A 20436-nucleotide genomic window follows, 5' to 3' on the forward strand; every position below is an offset into this window, starting at 1 on the left:
AGTTCCCCAGCCAGATGCACTGGGCCAGGATGTTTGGGATGCTGTACAGTTATTGACTAGATTGGTAGCCGTCCAGGCTTACGGCAGGGGGTTTGTTACACCTCGAAATTTTTTTTGTTAATGCACAGTGAATACACTAATGAAGAGCACGAATTATACGGTATTTCAATAAGTAAGAAATGATATTTGATGACCCTAATTGTTATTTCAAAGACGTTTGAGCTAAGAGAAGAAAGTTTGCCAAGAGAAGGCAAGGCATACGATAGGTATCGAAAAGGATTTATGAGTGACAATCTAATGATGACTTAATTATATTTTGGAGAAAAGTTATAACATCCCTTGGATTGTTAATGAGGTGCTAAACAAGTGTTAAGAAGGTTCCATAAGGATTGGAGATCAAACGAGTCGACGAGAATGAGTTTGGAAGAACTGGGCATTATACGGCCCAACATACTGGCCATATAAATTATATTGGTTGTATGTTTGGCCGTATAATCAGCCCAGATGATCAACCTCACTGGACCAAATCTACGGCCAGACATACGGTCAGTGAAATTTATACGGACCGTATGTTGGTCCGTAGATTTGGAGCAGGACAGATTTGAGTATTATTAATAAGGGGTCCAATTATTTCATTTCATTTCCCCTTCACTCCCCTTCTATCTAAAACATTTCTCCACACTTCTCCCACAAGAATTCAAGATATATTAGTGATCAACTTCATCAAACCAAGTGAATCAAGTGTAAAAAACTCATTAAAGTTCATCCAAGACAGCAAATCCGAGTGGAGGTAGAACTAGTGTTCTGTTCAACTGAAGTGTTTCCACCCAAGGTTCATTCCTACACCATCTAAGGTAAGTTTTATGGTATTTCTATGTTGTTTAAGGTATTGAGAGGTTGAAAGACTTGGATTGTAGAAGGAAATAGAAAATGGGTCATGAATGTGGGAATAGTGTCATTTTTGAGTAATAGCTTGGATTGAGTCATGATTCTTGATATGTTGTGATTATGGTTATGTTATAAATGTTGTTAAGAACGTGGGATAGACATTGTATATGAACGAACGTAATAGTGTGCTATGACCATGGACATGGATGATTTGAAGTGAATGGAGGAATATGGATAATGCAGGTGAATAGACTATTGTTATGATGTTGTGAATGTTATTATATATGTTTGGGAGCTGATATATGATATGGAGGAAATCGTATAAATAAAGGAGATGCTGTCCAATTTTCTCTAGCTTTAGTCAAGTATGCTAAGCTATCAATTTTCTAATGTTAGTATAACTCTAATGAAGGTAGAAACGTGAGCATTGAAGGAGAACGTTCAAGTGATAGAATAGTTGAACGAAAAGGTATGTAAGGCTAACCCTTCTTTCGATAAGGCATGGTTCTTTGGCCATATATCTATTCTTTCATGAGCCTATGATGTCCTCTAAATGATTCTATCTTTATAAACTATTAAGCTCATGATTCTCGATATGTTACGATTGTACTAAATTCCTTATATGACGAGTAATCCTTTAGGGATAGATGTAATGAACGACGATGGTAATGATGCTAAAGGTGCTTATGAGCTTTTATGTATATGTGTCTATGTATGACTATTAGGAAACTCCGAGCTTATATAGCCAGGTAGAATATATATATTGCGCGCGCTCCACTCCAGTTGGGTACGGATAACCCTAAGCCTTGGTAGGGCCAGGTATGTATAATGACCGAGCCTTGTCATGGCCGGGTATGTGAAACACCGATCCTTCATGGTCGGGTATGCTATGAATATGAATACAATTACGAATATGAATATGGGTATGAAAGTGTAAATGAGTACGGATACGAATACGGATACGGATATGGATGTATGTACACAATCACGCATTAGAAATGGAATGTCCCTATGAAAAGCAAGTAAGTGTTTATATGGTTATGATACTACTATCTCCCATCCTATGCTATTTTTGATGTTGTCTATTATGCTTCTATAATGATGTTGATTATGCTTTACATACTCAGTACATTCTTCATACTGACGTCCTTTTGTTTTTGGATGCTGCGTCATGCTCGCAGGTGGCCAGGGAGACAGGCTTGATCCATAGCTTTATTACTCAAGGACTACATAGCGGAGCTCCATTTCATTCGGAGCTACAGCTTTGGTACTTATTCTTTGTGTACATACTTATAGGCATGGCGGGGTCCTGTCCTGCCTATATGATATGACATACTCTCCTTATAGTCTCGTAGACATGTATATATAGTTAGATGTACTTGGCCTTGTCGGCCTATATTTTGGATATCATTTTTGTTATCCTCGTCGGCTTATGTACATTGTTGTGGGCATAGTTGTTAATGATGATATAAATGCATTGTTGCCCAATGAAAATAGTATGACTGATGGGTAGAAAGCATAATCTAGCTACGTGTCTCACCTAGATGTAAATGTGAAAGTATGATAAGAGGTGCTCGGGTGGGTCAGCACCGGGTGCCCGTCGTAGCCCTCCGGTTGGGTCATGACAGGGTTGGTGTTGATCAGGTAGACAGGGCTGGTAGTACGAGGGTTAAGACTTTCCTCGGATTATACCCTCCAGATTTTTTGATGATAAAGAAAAATGTGGACCCCCAGGACTTCATTGACGGTATGCACAGGACCTTGAGAGTTATGCACGCAGAAGAGGTCGAGTCTGTGGAGTTGGCTTCATAATAATGCAGTACAGTGGTATCAGACTTGGGAGCTATCTAGGGGAGAGAATGCCTCTCCAGCTGTTTGGCGAGAGTTTTCAGATGCGTTCATTCGCCATTATTTACCTCCTGAGGTCAGGCGAGCCCAAGCAGATAGGTTTCTGCGTATTGAGTAGGGCAGTATGAATGTCCAGGAGTACTGTGTATATTTTGATTCTATGGCTAGATATGCCTCAGCTATGGTGGCTAAGATGGAAGACAGAGTTTATCGTTTTATGGCGAGTTTAAGGCCGCATTTGATAGATGCTTGTACGACTGCTGCATTACAACCGGGCATGGATATCTCCCGTATACAGGCATATGCACAGAATTTGGAGGACCGCAAGCGTCAATGGAGCATAGAGCGTGACCGTGACTTGAGCCATGGCAAGAAGGCTAGATCTTTACACACCGGGGGTGAGTCCAGGGGAGGCCAGAGATAGCAGTATCCCCGATACCCATTTTATTCGGCAAGGAGTGTACCTCCACAGTTTTCAGGTCCGAGATTTGATCGGCCTTTTTATTTCGAAACGGGTCAGAGTTCTAAAGCCTCGAGTTCTCAGCATAGACCGAGTCAGGCCAAATAAGACCCCCTTTTCCACGATGTGCCCAGTGTGGCAAGTTACACGCAGGTCAGTGTCGGTTAGGATCAGATGTTTGTTATGCTTGTGGCCAGCCAGGTCATAGGATGCGGCAGTATCCGATGAGAGAGAGTGGGGGTATGGTTCAGCCTACAGGGTCTATAGTTGATTCTTCTTCTGCAGTACGCCCTTCAGGGCAAGCTTTCTAGACACCAGCAGAACGAGGTAGAGAAAGGAGTGGAACATCCAACTAGAGCGGTTTTTAGCACCGCGTGTATGCACTAGCTGGTAGGCAGGATCGTGAGTCGTCTCTTGTATTGACTATAGGCAATTGAATAAGGTGACTGTGAAGAATAAGTATCCGCTTCCAAGAATTGATAACCTGTTTGATCAGCTACGAGGTGCCAGATATTTCTTGAAAATAGACTTGAGACCGGGGTATCATCAGGTTAGGGTGAAAGAGAAAGACATTTCAAAGACGGCATTCAGAACCAGATATGGGACCTATGAGTTTCGTGTCATGTCATTCAGATTAACTAATGCTCCAACTATGTTCATGGACTTGATGAATCGTGTATTCAGGCCTTTTCTAGATCTATTCATGATTGTGTTTATAGATAATATTCTGGTCTATTCATCATCAGAGGCGGATCATGCAGAACATTTATGAGCAGTGCTTAAAATCCTTCGAGGCAGAGAGCTGTATGCCAAATTCTCCAAATGTGAGTTCTGGTTGAACTCTGTGGCTTTTCTTGGCCATGTTATTTCAAATGAAGCCATTAGAGTGGATACTCAAAAGATTGAAGCTATAAAGAATTGGCCAAGGCCCACGACACCAACGGAGATACGTAGTTTCTTGGGTTTGGCTGGTTATTACAGAAGGTTCATAGAAGCGTTTTCTTCTCTTTCATCCCCGTTGACCAAGCTGACTCAGAAATCAGTTAAATTCCAATGGACAGATGCATGTGAGCGGAGTTTTCAGACATTGAAGGGCAAGTTGACTTCAGCACCTGTTTTGACTCTTCCAGAAGGAATAGATGGCTATGTGATATATTGTGATGCTTTGGGTATTGGTTTGGGATGTGTATTCATGCAGCACGATAAGGTTGTTGCTTATGCATCTAGGCAGTTGAAGAAGCACGAGAAGAATTATCCACCTCATGATCTTGAGTTAGCTGCGGTGATCTATGCTATGAAATTATCAAGACAGTATTTATACAGTTCCCATGTTGATATCTATACTGATCACAATAGCCTCCAGTATATCTTTAAGCAGAAGGACTTGAATTTACATCAGAGGCGATGGCTAGAGTTGCTAGAGGATTACGATGTTGACATTTTGTACCATCCTGGGAAGGCCAATGTACTAGAAGATGCTCTTAGTTGTAAATTCATGGGTAGTCTAACCGATGTGCGGTCGGAGAAAAGAGAGATAGCCCGTGAAGTTCGTCAATTAGCTAGACTTGGAGTTCGATTGATAGACTCAGGTGAGACATCAGTTACAATCCAGGATACAGCGATGTCATCTTTGGTGGCATAGATAAAGGAGCGTCAGTACGAGGATCCTATTCTAATCTATTATCGGGATACAGCTCCTCAGAAAGAGAAGACACCTTTCGTGATCACAAAAGATTGAGTACTCAGATATCGAGGTAGACTGTATGTTCCTAATGTTGTAGGCCTCCGTCAGAAAGTTATGGGGGAAGCCCATTATTCTCGATATTCTATCCATCCGGGCACCACCTAGATGTATCATGATCTCAAGAAAGATTATCGGTGGGATGTCATGAAGAGAGATATAGCGTAGCTTGTTGCCCAATGTCCAAATTATCAGCAAGTTAAAATAGAGCATTAGAAGCCTGGAGGTCTATTATAGGCTGTGGAGATCCCGACATGGAAATGGGAGGTAATTAATATGGATTTCATTACAGGTTTGCCCTGTACTCAGCAGAAGTATGATTCAATATGGGTCATAGTCGATAGTCTTACAAAGTCAGCTCATTTCTTACCTGTCAAAACTACCAATTCGGCTGAAGATTATGCAAGGCTCTACCTTAAAGAGATTGTATGACTTCACGGTGTCCCTACAACTAATATCTCCGATAGAGGGGCACAGTTCACGACTAATTTCTGGAGATCTTTTCAGGATGGATTAGGGACTCAGGTGAGTCTTAGTACCACATTTCACCTGCAGATCGATGGGCAAGCGGACCGTGCTGTACAGACACTTGAAGATATGCTGAGAGCTTGTGTGCTTGATTTTCAAGGCAGTTGGGATGACCATTTGCCTTTTATTGAATTTTTCTATAATAACAGTTATCATTCCAGTATCCAGATGACTCTTTATGAGGCTTTGTATGGATGGAGATGTAGATCCCCTTTAGGATGGTTTGATGTTGGGGAAAATCAGTTAGTTGGCCTAGAATTGATACAGCAAGCAGTTGACAAAGTGAAAGTAATTCAGGAAATATTGCAAGCGGCTCAGAGTCGCCAGAAATCCTATGCAGATAATCGACGATGCAAGTTGGAATTTGAAGTAGGCGATTGGGTTTTTCGGAAGGTTTCACCTATGAAGGGTGTGATGAGATTTGGCTAGAAAGGTAAGTTGAGCCCTCAGTACATCGGGCTATATATGATTACTCGCACAGTGGGTAAGGTGGCATATGGGTTAGAGCTACCTTCTGCGTTGGAGTCTGTGCGTCCGGTCTGTCATATGTTGATGTTTCATAAGTGCATTGGGGATCCTTCTAGAATTGTACCTGTAGAGGATGTTCAAGTCAGCAAGCAACTATCCTACAAAGAAGCTCTTATTGCCATTTTAGATAGGCAAGTACGGAGACTGCGAACCAAAGATGTAGCTTCAGTTAAAGTCTTATGGAGAAATAATAACAGAGAATAAATCACATGGGAAGCGGCAAAAGACATAAAGGTCAAGTACCTACGTTAATTTCCACCTCCAGAGGAGACTCAGACAGAGACAACTTTTTCCCCAGGTATGTAATGTTTTCTTTGATGCTTTCTTGGTCGTGAGTGGCCATGGTTATTGATGTTATTGTTGTAGCCCTATGAGGCGATGTATTTTAGATTGTTATGACAAGTTGGTGGTGCCATATTATAGGGAAACTCTGGTGAAATTTTTGAATCCCCAAGAACCTAACATTCGAGGACGAATGTTCCTAAGGGGGGGAGAATGTTACACCTCGGACATTTCGTGTTGTTGTGCGGTGGATAGACTAACACAAGCTTAAGGTGAACATCAAGCCCATATGATCCCAAGGAGGGTATTTGGTGGTTTAAAGGTGTATGTCATAAGGTTTTTGAAGTATTACGAATCGGAGAAATTAAGTTCGTCGAAGGAAGTGAATTATAAGTTGTGTTTGGGGAGGTTTAGCAATTATCGAGTTGATAATTATTTAGTAATATTTTGAGGAAGAGATATAGGGCTCCTTCGATGGTTAATGAAGTGTTATATAAGTGCCTAGAAGGTCCCACAAGGATTGGGAGTCAAACAAATCGTCGAAAGAAGTTCTTAGAAAACTGTGGTTTATACGACCACTTATACGGACCGTATAAGTTGTACGGCCCATATAAATGGTCCGTATAAACATGGCAGAGAGTGGTGTTTATATGGTGGGATTATACGGTCCATTTATACGGACCGTATAATGGTCCATATAATCGGGTCAGGCCAGCTTTTTAAAAATTTATATATGGACGACCCTAGTGCATTTAATTCATTTCCAACTTTTCCCCAAGTCTTAAAAGCCCTAGAACCCCCTCTCAAACTTATTCTCCACAAACCCAAGGTAGATTAGAGATTAAATAGCAAGATCAAAGGATCCAAGTGTCGGAAGGCTCAATAGGGTTTGTAGAACTCAAGATTTTCTTTAGCATTGAAGCTAGGGCTTTCATACAAATTGGTAACTTGATCCAAAGCTCATCTCTATGATAAAAAAAAAAAAAGTTTTCATGACTATTTCATGTTTTTAAGAATGTTTGGTTGTTGGATAACTTGGATGAGGGAAATAGTAGAAGAGGAAGTTCAAATGTAGAATTCATGATATTTTGAGTAGCAACTTACCTTGGGTATCATTGTTCAAATGTTTTGATTATAATCTCGTTATGAAGGGTAATAACGATAACAAGAACGTGTTGTGTACGATTGTGTAAAGGGTTGACGTGAAGTTATTGGTATAAGTTGAATGTGAGAATGAATTGTGAAGCTTAATAAAATGTGACTACTTGGTTACGATATTAGGGATGCTATTATAGTTGTTTGGGAGTTGTTTTGTAATATGATGGAAGTCAACAAAACAGAGGAAATGCTGCTCAATTTTCTCTAGCTCATGAATTATTCTAGTATGGACTTAAGAGTGTCTTTAAGACCTACCCTTAATATGATCCTTTTAATGTAGATCTTCTGAACGTGGAAGGAGAACGTTAAACGATTTAGGCAACGTTAAGGTATGTTAAGGCTATTCCTTCTTCATTTTGGGATGATCCTATGTTATGAGCCAACAAACGATCAAATGAGTTTCCATATTACTCTACTCATAGAAGCATTAGGAGCGTGTCAGTCTTTGATGCTCCTATACGCCGTATGATTATTGCTTCTGTTCATAGGTCTTGAGATTTCCTATATTGATGATGTTAGCTCAAAAGATGTTCATCGGAGATAGTACGACCATGCGTCACTCCGAGAGTTTTATGTACTCAGTTTATACATACATTGTATTCATAAATTCATATGCATATTAACCCATGACCAGAAGGTACAATATTAAATATTGAACCTATTGTTTAGGTTTATGGAAAAAAATACAATCCTAACTTAGTTATTATCAACTTCAAATTAGGTATAGATGAGGGCTAGAAATGGAGATTTTTTATAATATTCCTGACCTTCTTTTGGGTTTTTTGGTGTAAGAAGTATGTTTTAAGAAAATACAATTAGAGCTCATTAAGGGTATAAAACTCATTCAATATGTAAAGGATATTTTGATCAACTAACATTTGTATTCATGCATTCATAAGAAATGATATGTTTTGATGACATAACAAACCCTAAGGAACCAGATACGATTAGGTTCACTTGTCTGAACTTCGTTAACCTTATGATATCTTATATGTTGCTTATCTAACATGCTCTTTGAAGGATCAGATGCCTGCAGGATTTGCTCATGTATGAGAGATCAGATATGTTGACTTAGAAAGACTAGATGGGATTACGTCTCTCGCTTGCTCAGCCAACAATGCAGCTATAGAGCTACTGATAGTGTATCCAGTACTTAGAACTTGTTCGAAGAACAGATAAGGAACCAGGTTCCTCCAGATAAAGGTTCGGGTCACTAAAGCTGAAAGTTCAAATCTACAGCTGTAAAGTTAGCGGCTGAAAAGTACAATGCAGTTGTACAATAGTACCTCCTCAAAGCCGATTGATCAACGGTTAAGATTTCATGAGTGGTCATCTCTACTCTCTCTCTCTGTCTCTCTCTCTCTCTCTCTCTCTCTCTCTCTCTCTCTCAATCTCTCTTTGTGCATATAAAGACATCATCTTCCAAGAGAAGACTCATTCTGGCGCAATCCAAAAATTGCTCTATCTAAAGTGCAAGTCTCCACCTTTCAAGGAGTTCCTCAAGAATAGAGCCACAGCAACCCGAAGGACCAGGTCCGGAACAGAAGATGTTTTAGGTTCTTAGGTTGTTGAGTCTTTGATATTTTTTGCATAAACTCTAAACCTACTCTTCCATAAAAAGAACCTATTTGTAGGTGTCCTAAATTCTCAAGGTTGCTTCCACAAGCTCTTGAGTGGTACACTAGGCTAGAGTTAGCTTAGTTGTATTAGTGTGTGGCTAGAGTTAGTGTCACCTCAGAGATTTCCGATTTGTTACATCATGAATAGAATACACGAGCTTAAGGTGAATACGAAGTCCTTACGAGATTAAGGAGAGTATTAGATAGCTTAAAGTGCGTACCATAAGATTTTGAAGTTATATGAGTCGATGGAACTAATTTGTTAAAGGAAGCGAAATGCAAGTTATGTTTGGAAGAGCTTTCGCGATAGTTGAATTGATACGTATTTAGAAATGTCATGAGAGGCTGCTATAGAGCCTATTTTATGGTTAATGAAGTGTTATATAAGTGTCAAAAAGGTTCCACAAGGATTAGAGGTTGAACGAATCGTCGATAGTGAAGTTCGGAAATTTCAAGTTTGTACAGCCCATTGTACGGACCGTATAAATTATACGGCCCGTATAATGGTCCGTAGAAAGCTTCCAAAGAGGGGGAATTTCCTGGTGGGATTATACGGTCCAATTATACGGACCGTATAAATTATACGGCCCATATAATTGGCCGTATATCCGGGTCAGGCCAAAATTTCATTTTTATTATATATGGCCCCCTTGTTCATTATTTCATTTCCCACCCTCTCTCCAAGTCTTGAGAGCTCCCAACCCTTCTCCAAGCATATTCCACTCCAACCCAAGAGACAACAAAGATCTAATAGCAAGAATTGAAGTGTTCATTTGTTATAAGGCTCCCTAGGGTTAGTAGATTTCAAGATTTACTTGGGTATTGTAGCTAGGGTTTTGCACAAGTTGATATCTTGCTCCAAAACTCATTCCTATGAGATAAAGGTAAGTTTTCATGTTTATTACATATTGTTAAGCATGTTTAGTTGTTGAATAACTAGGATGAGGAAAGGAAGTAGAAAATGAAGCTTAAATATAGATTTCATAATGTTTTGAGTAGTAAGCTAACTTGAGTTATGATTCTTAGTATAATATGGATATAATCTTGTTTTGGAAGGTAATAATGATGATGAGGAAGCGTTGTATGAAAATGTGCAAAGGGTTGTTGTGAAGTTATTAGTGTAAGTTGAATAGGAGAATTAATATGGAAGACTTAATGGAATGTGATCACTTGATTATGATATTGTGGATGTTGTTATGGTTGTTTGGGGGTTGTTTTGTAAAATGGTGGAAGTCGATGAAATAGGGGAAATGCTACCCAATTTTTGTTAGCTCATGAATTATTCTAGTTTGAAATTAAGAGTATAATTAAGGCTTAACTATGGTATCAATCCTTCTAAATGTAGATTTTCCAAGCTTCGACGGTAAACGTTAAGTAGTTAAGAAGACAAAGAGGTGTGTAAGTCTAACCCTTCTTTCTAAAGGCATGTTTTCCTCATTTTGCGTCTATACGAGATATTCACGCTATTCCTATTCCTATAAATGTTGTAAGCTCATGACCCTCGAGATTCTTTTGATATTGTCGATAATGTTTCTTGTGATGATAATGATAATGATTGTGATTAAAAGATAAATTCTGGGGATGCCATCTAAGATATTCGTAACGTCGTGTTCCTAGAAATGCAAGAATGTTCATGACCTTCGATATTTATAAGATACCTTTGGTGAAAGTACTTCAAAGTGATGATGATAATAGTAATAATGACAAGGATGATGATGATGTTGACGTGACTTAAGCACACCTATGTGTGTGTGTGTGTGTGTGTGTGTGTGTGTGTGTGTGTATATATATATATATATATATATATTTGGCTATTATGTAACACCAAGCTTATGTGGCCGGGTACGACATCTACCGCGCGTACACCACTGCAGTTGGGTACGCAAAACACTGAGCCTTGGTAGGGCCAGGTACGTATAACACCGAGCCTTGTCATGGCCGGGTACGTGAAATACCGAACAATTTATGATGGGTATGGTACTAATACATAAGTAAGCATTGAAAATGGAAGGTTCCTATAAGGAAAAAAAGCGAGAAAACATGATGATTGTCGCTTGAGGTACAAATGGCTCTATCATCCCATGACTTTTCTATTTTATGTTATTTCTTATGCTTTCTCTTATGATGTTGATTATGCTTTACATACTCAGTACATTATTCGTACTGATGTCCTTTTGTTTGTGGACGTTGTGTCATGCCCACAGGTGGACAAGGAGATAGACTCGATTCTTAGATTGCTTGTTCAAAGACTGCGTTAGAGGAGCTCTATCTGATCCGGAGCTGCAGTTGTTGGTATTGTTCTCTTGTGTACATACATATAGGCATGGCGAGGCCCTGTCCCGCCTATATGATGTTATATACTCCCTTTAGAGGCTCGTAGACAGTTGTGTATAGCTAAATGTTTTTTAGCCGTGTCGGCTCATATTTTGTTAGCCTCGTTGGCTCGTGTATATGGATGTGGGCATAGTTGTTGATGTTGATATAAGAAGTGTCATTGCCCAATGAGATTCATATTATTGATGTATATAAATTATGAGTAGGCCATGTGGCTTACCTAGATGTTAATGTGAATGTACGATGAGAGGTGCCCGATTGGGTTAGCACCGGGTGCCCTTCATAGCCCTCCGGTCGGGTCGCGACAGTTAGTCACTGTGGTAAAGTCTCAAAGGGTGCCTTTGAGTGGTACACTATGCTGGGAGAAGTCTAGGTGTATCAGTGTGCTTAGCTAGGGGTAGTCAAGGGTGAGGGTTGGATAAGTGTTATAGTGAGAGTGAGGGATTATGGGAGTTCATTCCTAGCTTACGATAGAGTTGTAACCCGAGTTGATCGGTTAGTGGAGTTGAAATCCTACAAGGGTAGGTCGTGGTTTTAAATCCCTTGAGCAAGGAGTTTTCCACATAAAAATCTTGTGTTGATTCTCGTACTACATTGCATAAGGGAACTGTTTCACGACCAGGTCCCTCATTTACTGTTCGGTGGACACAAAGCCTAAAACAATTGGTATCAGAGCGGGTTCTTTTTAAAAGGTTAAAACCCAGAGAGGATCTTCATCATGGCTAGTTCACTAAGCCTAGAGAAAGAAGAATCTACCACAAAACCACCAAGATCCAACAGAGAATATCATGGATGGTGAAAGGGGAGAAGGCATAACTTTCCATGGCTGAGGATCAAAGCTGTGGAACATCATTTGTGATGGACCTTACGTTCCTATGAACAGTTGTGGGGGTGGATCTGGGACTAGTCAAAAGATTGAGAAGAAGCCAAGAGTTGATCGATCCACTTCCCGGGAAAAAAAAAAGGCCTGAGTGAGAAAAGGCAGCCAAAAGTTACATGAAAGGAGAATGCTGGAAGCATACAACTGAGAGAATGGGTGATTCCCCTCATTCTAGGACCTTCAAGTGGTAGTGTGTTCTTGTGAAATGAAGTTGAACAGGAAGTACTTTGGAAGATAAGAGATGGGTTTGATCAAGCTCAACTTGTTGCCTTTCCTCAAATTTCCTCTTGCTTAGCTATGTTAAGAGGAAAGGCACAATGTTAACAAGTGTTTTTCAGGGGCATCTAAATCACTCTTGTACCGTCACAGGTACACATGCGTGGCAAGGACAGGACAGCACAAGCATAAGTGAAATTGCACATCTCAGAGCTCTTACCTCGTTTTCAAAATTGTCAAGGAACCTTGTTCATATGACTCAGGTTAGTAGTCTCTTTAGTGCTTAATATGTTTCAAACTGTCTATAATGCCACTTCACTAAGACTCTTTCACTTCTGATTCCAAATTAAGCCCTTTAAATGCCTGACCATCCAGGATCTCTTTATACTTTAAAAGAAAACCTCTCCTTCCTCAGATCTTGCAAAATTCTTTCCCCATTCCTTAAATCTGAATCGTCTTTCTTGTCTCGCCAGATCCTAAACCCCACTATATCTCTACCAGATCCCAAAAATAGTCAGTGTAACACTCTGTAAATCCGAGTTAAGTGTGAAAGTGTCTTGGAGAATTGGACTTTACTGTTTTTTTCAAATGTAAAATACGGCCAAGAATACGGCCCGTATTTTGAAATACGGCATATTTCACAAACCTACTTAGGTGGCTCACTGTTTGGGTTATCATAAAATACGGCTAGAGTTTACGGCCCGTATGTTGAAATACGGTCCGTATTTCTGGACGTATTTCACCTGTTCCCTAAGCCTGCTCACTATATTCAATATTGTTAAATACGGCCATAGAATACAGCCGGTATTTTGAAATACGGTCCATATTTCTGGCCATATTTCACCAGCCGCCAGCTATGCATATAAATAGTGGGATTCAGTTAATTTTATGAATTATTCTCATTCTCATAAACCCTAAGGACGAAAACCTTTTCTCCAAGTCTCCAAACCTTAAGGTAAGAACATATTTAACATTATTAATCAATCCTAGCATTAAACCTATAATTCTTAACATGATTCTTGAATGAAAAACCTAGGGTTTGCAAAGTAATCCTTCTCAAGGTGACTCAAGCTAGGGTTTTGGGTGTTCTTCGTTGTAAAAGTAAATTGTTGAATTACGTAAGGCTTAATTAAGGTATGTCTCTTTTGAAAATCTTATTTTGGAATGCATGACTTCTTTTCAAAAGTTCTTTATTGAATAGAAATATGAACTTCTCATATTTTAAAACGCTAATTAATGTTTTTATCATGGTTGGTGTCTGTAAGGGGGAAAGCCCACATTAGACCTTAATTGTACTATACCCAATACATATATATGTGATCCCAACTATTTTTCCTCTATAAGAGATGGTCAATAATAAGGGTTAATGGTTGATAATAAGGTTTTCATGAGAAACTATGACAATTAAACCTTTTTTAAAGAAGTGGAAACATTTTCAAACTTAATGCTAATGGATGATGTGACTACATTGAGATAATTGTGATTTAGCTTCTATGCAATAATTCAGCTTCCATGCTATGAAATTGATTGTTATGTTTGGCCTAGCTACTCGAGAGGAAGGGTAGCCACTATGGATCCTAGTGTGGTAGTTGCCTAGCCATTCGGGAGGAAGAGTGGCCACTACCGGGTTTGTGTTACACTTCGAAATTTTGGGTTGTTGAGCGGTGAATAGACTAACGTAAGTAAGTAAGAAGGGATACTTAATGATTCTAATTAAAATTCCAAAGGCATTTGAGGCCAGAGAAGAAAGCTCGTGGGAGAAAGTTAAGGTAAAGAATATCTTACCCCGAATACAAGAGTACCAGCAGGTACTCCATGTAATTTACGGGGTTAGAAGTCTAACGAATTGAATTGATGCAATCTAAATGGATTCAAGAAATTCTGAAGACACTAGTCAGTGCCGACGGGCCGTCGACATGTCGAAAGACCATCACTGTGCACCATCAACCCATTCCTGCAAACTGAAATCTTCAGGCGCAAGTCGACGGACCAAGTTGACGGACCGTCGACCCAACCGTCAACATGTTTCTGCAATCAGGGATTTGCAGGCACAAGTCGACAAAGCAAGTCGACGGGTCGTCGAACCGCTTCTATGGAACATTCCGGTTTTAGTTATAAATAGATTACCCCTGTCTTCATTTTTCATATTTCACTCCCTACACAAGTCTTGAATACTTTAGAAAATTCGATACACTTCTCTAGCACCAATCTAAGGTAATTCAAAGATCAAGTGCCAAAAATTAGTAGAATCAAGTGCAAGGATGCTCTCTAGGGTTTGGGAAAACCAAGAATCTCTTTGGTGTTAAAGTGGGATTTTCTCAAAGTAAAGTATTTCCTTCCAAAGTCCATTCCTACATTATCAAAGGGGATTTTCATGTTCTATACACATTATTAAGGGTAATTGATTCGGGTAATGTAGGAATCGCTGTTCATAACCCAGTTGTTTCATCCTCAGACATGGAAGTGAAAAAGCGCCAATATGAAGATTCCTATTTGAGTCATTATAGATATACCCTTCCTCAGAAGGAGAAGTCACCATTTGAGATTTCTGCAGATGGAGTTCTTAGGTACCGAGACAGGCTAGGTGTCCCAGATGTTGCAAGGCTACGTCAACAGATTCTGGAAGAAGCTCATTACTCTCGTTATTCTATTCATCCAGGAGCAACAAAGATGTATCATGATGTTAAGCCAAAATATTAGTGGGATAGAATGAAGAAAGATATAGCGGAGTTTGTAGCTCAATGCCCGAATTGCCAACAAGTGAAAATTGATCATCAAAAGCCAGGAGGGTTGTTACAAGCTATGGAAATTCCAACCTGGAAATGGGAAGTGATCAACATGGATTTTATTGTAGGCTTACCTCGTTCTCAACGTAAATATGACTCCATATGGGTAATTGTTGATAGACTTACGAAATTAACCCATTTTCTTCCGGTCAAAACTACATATTCAGCAGAAGATTATTCAAGGTTTTATCTTAAAGAAATAGTGCGACTTCATGGTATTTCGGTATCTATTATCACTGACAGAGAAGCGCAATTCACAGCTAAATTGTGGAAATCCTTTCAAGAAGGTTTGAGAACGCAAGTGAGACTCAGCACAGCATTTCATCCACAGACTGATGGACAAGCTGAACGCACTATTCCGACCTTGGAAGATATATTGTGGGCATGTGTACTAGACTTCGGAGGTAGCTGGGATGATCACTGGCCACTTATATAATTTGCCTATAATAACAGTTATCATTCCAGCATCCAAATGGCCCCTGTATGAAGCTCTATATGGGAAGAAGTGTAGATCGTCAATCGGATGGTTTGAAGTGGAAGAAGCACAACAAGTAGGTCCAGAATTGATTCAGCAGGCGGTAGAAAATATCAAAATTATTCAAGACCGATTGTTGTCAGCCCAGAGTCACCAAAAATCATATGCGGACAATCTTCGAGGAGATTTAGAATTCCAAGTCAACGACTGGTATTCCTGAAAGTGTCGCCGATGAAAGGTGTGATGAAATTTGGCAATAAGGGTAAACTCAGTCCCCGATATATTAGACCTTATAAGGTGGTACGCAAGGTGGGCCAAGTATCTTACGAATTAGACTTGCCTTCAGAACTTGAACCAGTTCACCCAGTTTTTCATTTGTCGATGCTCCGGAATTGTGTTGGGGATCCTTCCAGAATCGTGCCTGTGGATGATGTTCAAATCACAGAGAAGTTGGCTTATGAAAAAGTGTCGATTGCCATACTAGATAGACAAGTGCGCAGACTCAGAACCAAAAATGTGGCTTCAGTTAAAGTTCAGTGGAGAAATAATAATAGGGAAGAGATGACTTGAGAAGCAGAAGAGGATATGAAGACAAGATATCCGCATTTATGTCCACCCCCAGAAGAGGTTCGAGACAAGACCACTTTGTCTCCAGGTATGTAAAGCTTTCTTTTATTGTTCTGGGCTGTGTGTGGCCATGTTTCTTGTTATTGATGTTGTAGCTCATGCGGCAATGCTATTTAAGGTTGCTATGACAGGATGGAAGTACCATATTACAGCGAAAACTCTGGCGAAATTTTCATAGGATTCTCGAGACTTAACATTCGAGGACGAATCTTCCTAAAGGGGGGAGAGTGTTACACCTCAAAATTTTGGGTTGCTGAGTGGTGAATAGACTAACATAAGTAAGTACGAAGGGATACTTAATGATTCTAATTAAGATTTCAAAGGCATTTGAGGCCAGAGAAGAAAGCTCGTGGGAGAAAGTTAAGGTAAATAATATCTTACTCGGAATACAAACGTACCAGCAGGTACTCCTGGTAATTTACGGGGTTAGAAGTTGAACAAATCTAATTGACGCAATCTAAATGGATTCAGGAAATTCTGCAGAAACTGGTCAGTGTCGATGAGCCATCGACATGTCGACGGACCATCACTGTGCACCGTCAACACGTTCCTGCAAACTAAAATCTGCAGGCGCAAGTCGACGGACCAAGTTGACGGACAGTCAACGTGTCAACGGGACCGTCGACCCAACCGTCAACATGTTTCTGCAATTGGGGATTTGCAGGTGTAAGTCGATGAAGCAAGTCGACGGACTGTCGACACGGCGACGAGTCATCGACCCGCTTGTCGAACCGCGTCTCTGGAACCTTCCAGTTTTAATTATAAATAGACCAACCTTGGCTTCATTTTTCAGATTTCACTCCCTCTACAAGTCTTGAAGACTCTAGAAAATTCCATACACTTCTCTAGCACCAATCTAAGGAAATTTAAAGATCAAGTGCCAAAAATTTGTAGAATCAAGTGCAAGGATGCTCTCTAGGGTTTGTGGAAACCAAGAATCTCTTTAGTGTTGAAGTGGGGTTTTCTCCAAGTAAAGTATTTCAATCCAAAGTCCATTCCTACATCATCAAAGAGGAGTTTCATGTTCAATACATGTTATTAAGGTAATTGAGGGGTTGAATGTCTTTGATTAAGAGAGAAAATAAGCTATGAGGCTTAAATCTGGAAATAGTGGTATTCTTGAATAGAACTTGACATGAATCATAGTTTTTGATATACTACGAGTATAATCTTTTTATGAATGACTTTAAGAATGTTGAAAAAGTATAATATATGAATGATAATGACGTTGTGTTGTATCTATGGTTGTGAATAACCTTAAAAGGGAATTTCGAGAATTGGATAATGCTTAACTTGATGAAGATTATTATTTATGATCTTGTGGGTGTTGTCATTGACGTTGGGAATTGTTTATTGTATGGGGAAAGTTGTAGAAATAACGGAGATGTTGTCAAATTTTCATTAGCTCCTAGTCGTTTAGTTTAGAACTAAGTATGCTAAGCATGATGATGATGATTCTATTTCCAAATATTCCGAAGCTCATGAGATGATGTTGTCAAAAACTCGATAATCTTATTTTATGATTTCATTGATGTTATCCTTTGTTGTATTCTCACTTCATGATATTAGTCCCTTCAAGGTGAGACATAGCGATTATGATTATTTCATAATGTAATCGGAGGTTCCCGACCTTACGTCACTCCGATAGAGTTATAACTTTTAAGTGAGCTCTCATGCATGCGCTGTGTAGTATATGATGTGCATGGATAAATGAGTATTTATACTTGGGATATGGGAAGAAGGGCCAGGCATTATAAACGCAACACCACCTGATCAGTTGGCACATTGTGATATCGCCCCGGACACGGGATGCCCGGACGCTAGATATATGGATAAATGGATGAGGCCATTCATTCCGTGGCAATATATACGATGGATCGGGTTGTACGTTTCGCAGCACTATTGATATATATATATATACACGTGTATGTCTACTTGAAAGATGTTAAAGAAAGTAACATGCATGACTCTGCCTTGAGAGGCGATCGGTACAAGTCATATCTCTATCTTAAGCTCTCGTATTTTTTTATCATGCTATTGTATATGCCTCACATACTCAGTATATTGTTCGTACTGATGTCCTCTCGTTTATGGATGTTGTGTTCATGCCGACAGGTAGACAGGGAGACGGCGCAGACGCTTAGGAGCTTACTCAGCAGATTTGCAGGAGCACTCCACTACTTTGGAGTTGCCATCTCTTGGTATATTCTTTTGTGTATATATTGGGGCATGGCGGGGTCCTGTCCCGCCCTCATGATTTTAGTACTTCAGGTAGAGGCTCGTAGATACTTATATGTGGGTTGTAGAAGTTATGAGACTTTTTCATTGTATTTGTTGTACATCATTTTGGCAGCCTCATGGGCTTATGCATATATACATATTTTGGGAGATTCGGGAATTGGTTTATGACAAGTTCGATGTTAAAAATGATATATATATATATATATATATATATATATATATATATATATATATATATATATATATATATATATATATATATATATATATATATATATATATATATATCCCGGTTGAGTACGATAGATAGCATAATGAGTGGTGCTCGGTAGCCAGCTCCAGGTACCCATCGTGGCCCACTAGTTGGGTCGTGACATTTTTCTACCCGGAGTACGATTTATTCCTAGCTATTCGAGAGGAAGGATATCCACTTAGAATTACATATTCCGGTGTGGTGTGCTGTGACTAGGGAACCTCTACGGTCATCCCTTCGAGGTGCTTGATTCTTGGGCCTGTATTGGCATGTGTGATACTCTTATTTTCTCATGGAATTGTTGTTGTTAATTATGATCAATTGAAAGGTATATTTGAAGTTATACCTTGACAAGAGATCTTAAAATCGATTTTGATAATTCTTATCGTGATACACAAACTGAATAACTGTTCTTACATTTGTTTCACATGATTTTCAAGACTAATTTCTTTATGTATTATTGTACTCTATTTTCTTTTTACTTATTGTCCCCCAGGCACTCACTGAGTACGAATTGTTATTTTTTATGGTATGTTAGATAACGGAGAAGAGCAGGTTCTTGATACTCCAAGCGTTTAGGAAGGACCTGTTGTTGCTGCTTATTTGGTGAGCCCACGTGTTCATTCGTGGGACACCCTATTTACTTGTTTATTCATTATATTAGTTTTTCGGGTTGCGTCCCGATGAGTCAAACTGTTATTCCTTTATCTTAGAAGCTCTATAATATACATTCTTGTGGGTAGTTGTTGAGTTATTAATAAACTCTCGGGCACATTATTACGTTTGACTAAGTATTTGATTAATAAATCTGCTGATTTAATTCATATATTCATGATTTGTTTACATTTATTTTATAAACTGTTGGAGGCGAATATTGAACTTGGGAGGTTCAAGTATTGTTATTGCGTCTTTTAGGTTCTTTCGATGTTGTTCATGCCGTCGGATGCCGGTCACGTCTAGGGTGAGTTTTGGGGTGTGACAAGGTTGGTTTTAGCGCCTAGGTTTAACTACGTCCTAGGATTATTGTCAGTGTCGGTGGAGCTGTGTCTAGTGGAGTTTTCCTTGTGCAGCCTGATCACCTGCATGACCGAGAAACTCCCAGGACATTTGTAGGTGTTTCCTATTCTTCTTGATTCTAGATTGTGTTGTAGAGCTCAAAGTCCTTTTAGGATCGTTCTAATTCGCTAGTTAATTTGTGCCTTGTAAAGATGGCTCTGATGCGATCCAAAAATATTAACCGAGCACAACCCGTGAGAGCTAATAGAAATATTTAGGGCGCGAATGCTAGTAATGGAAATGATGCTAGAAATCAAGCACCACCTCTAGTGTCATGACCCAGCCCCGTGGGCCGCGACTAGCACCCTACCTGGGTACCCAGACCGAATCACATATTCATTATCAAATCCAAACTTATTTCCGAATTTTACGAAATCATATCAAACGTAATTTATATCAAAATATGTCTTAAGCGGTCGCACCAAATCAAAATGCCATATCAAATACAAACTGAGCGGCGGAATAGACATCGCCGGTCAAAAGTGCAAACGTAAGCATAAGGGCCATTTGGGGCCA

This window comes from Lycium barbarum, chromosome 12 (genome assembly GCF_019175385.1).
Source record: "Lycium barbarum isolate Lr01 chromosome 12, ASM1917538v2, whole genome shotgun sequence".
Classification (NCBI taxonomy): Eukaryota; Viridiplantae; Streptophyta; class Magnoliopsida; order Solanales; family Solanaceae; genus Lycium; species Lycium barbarum.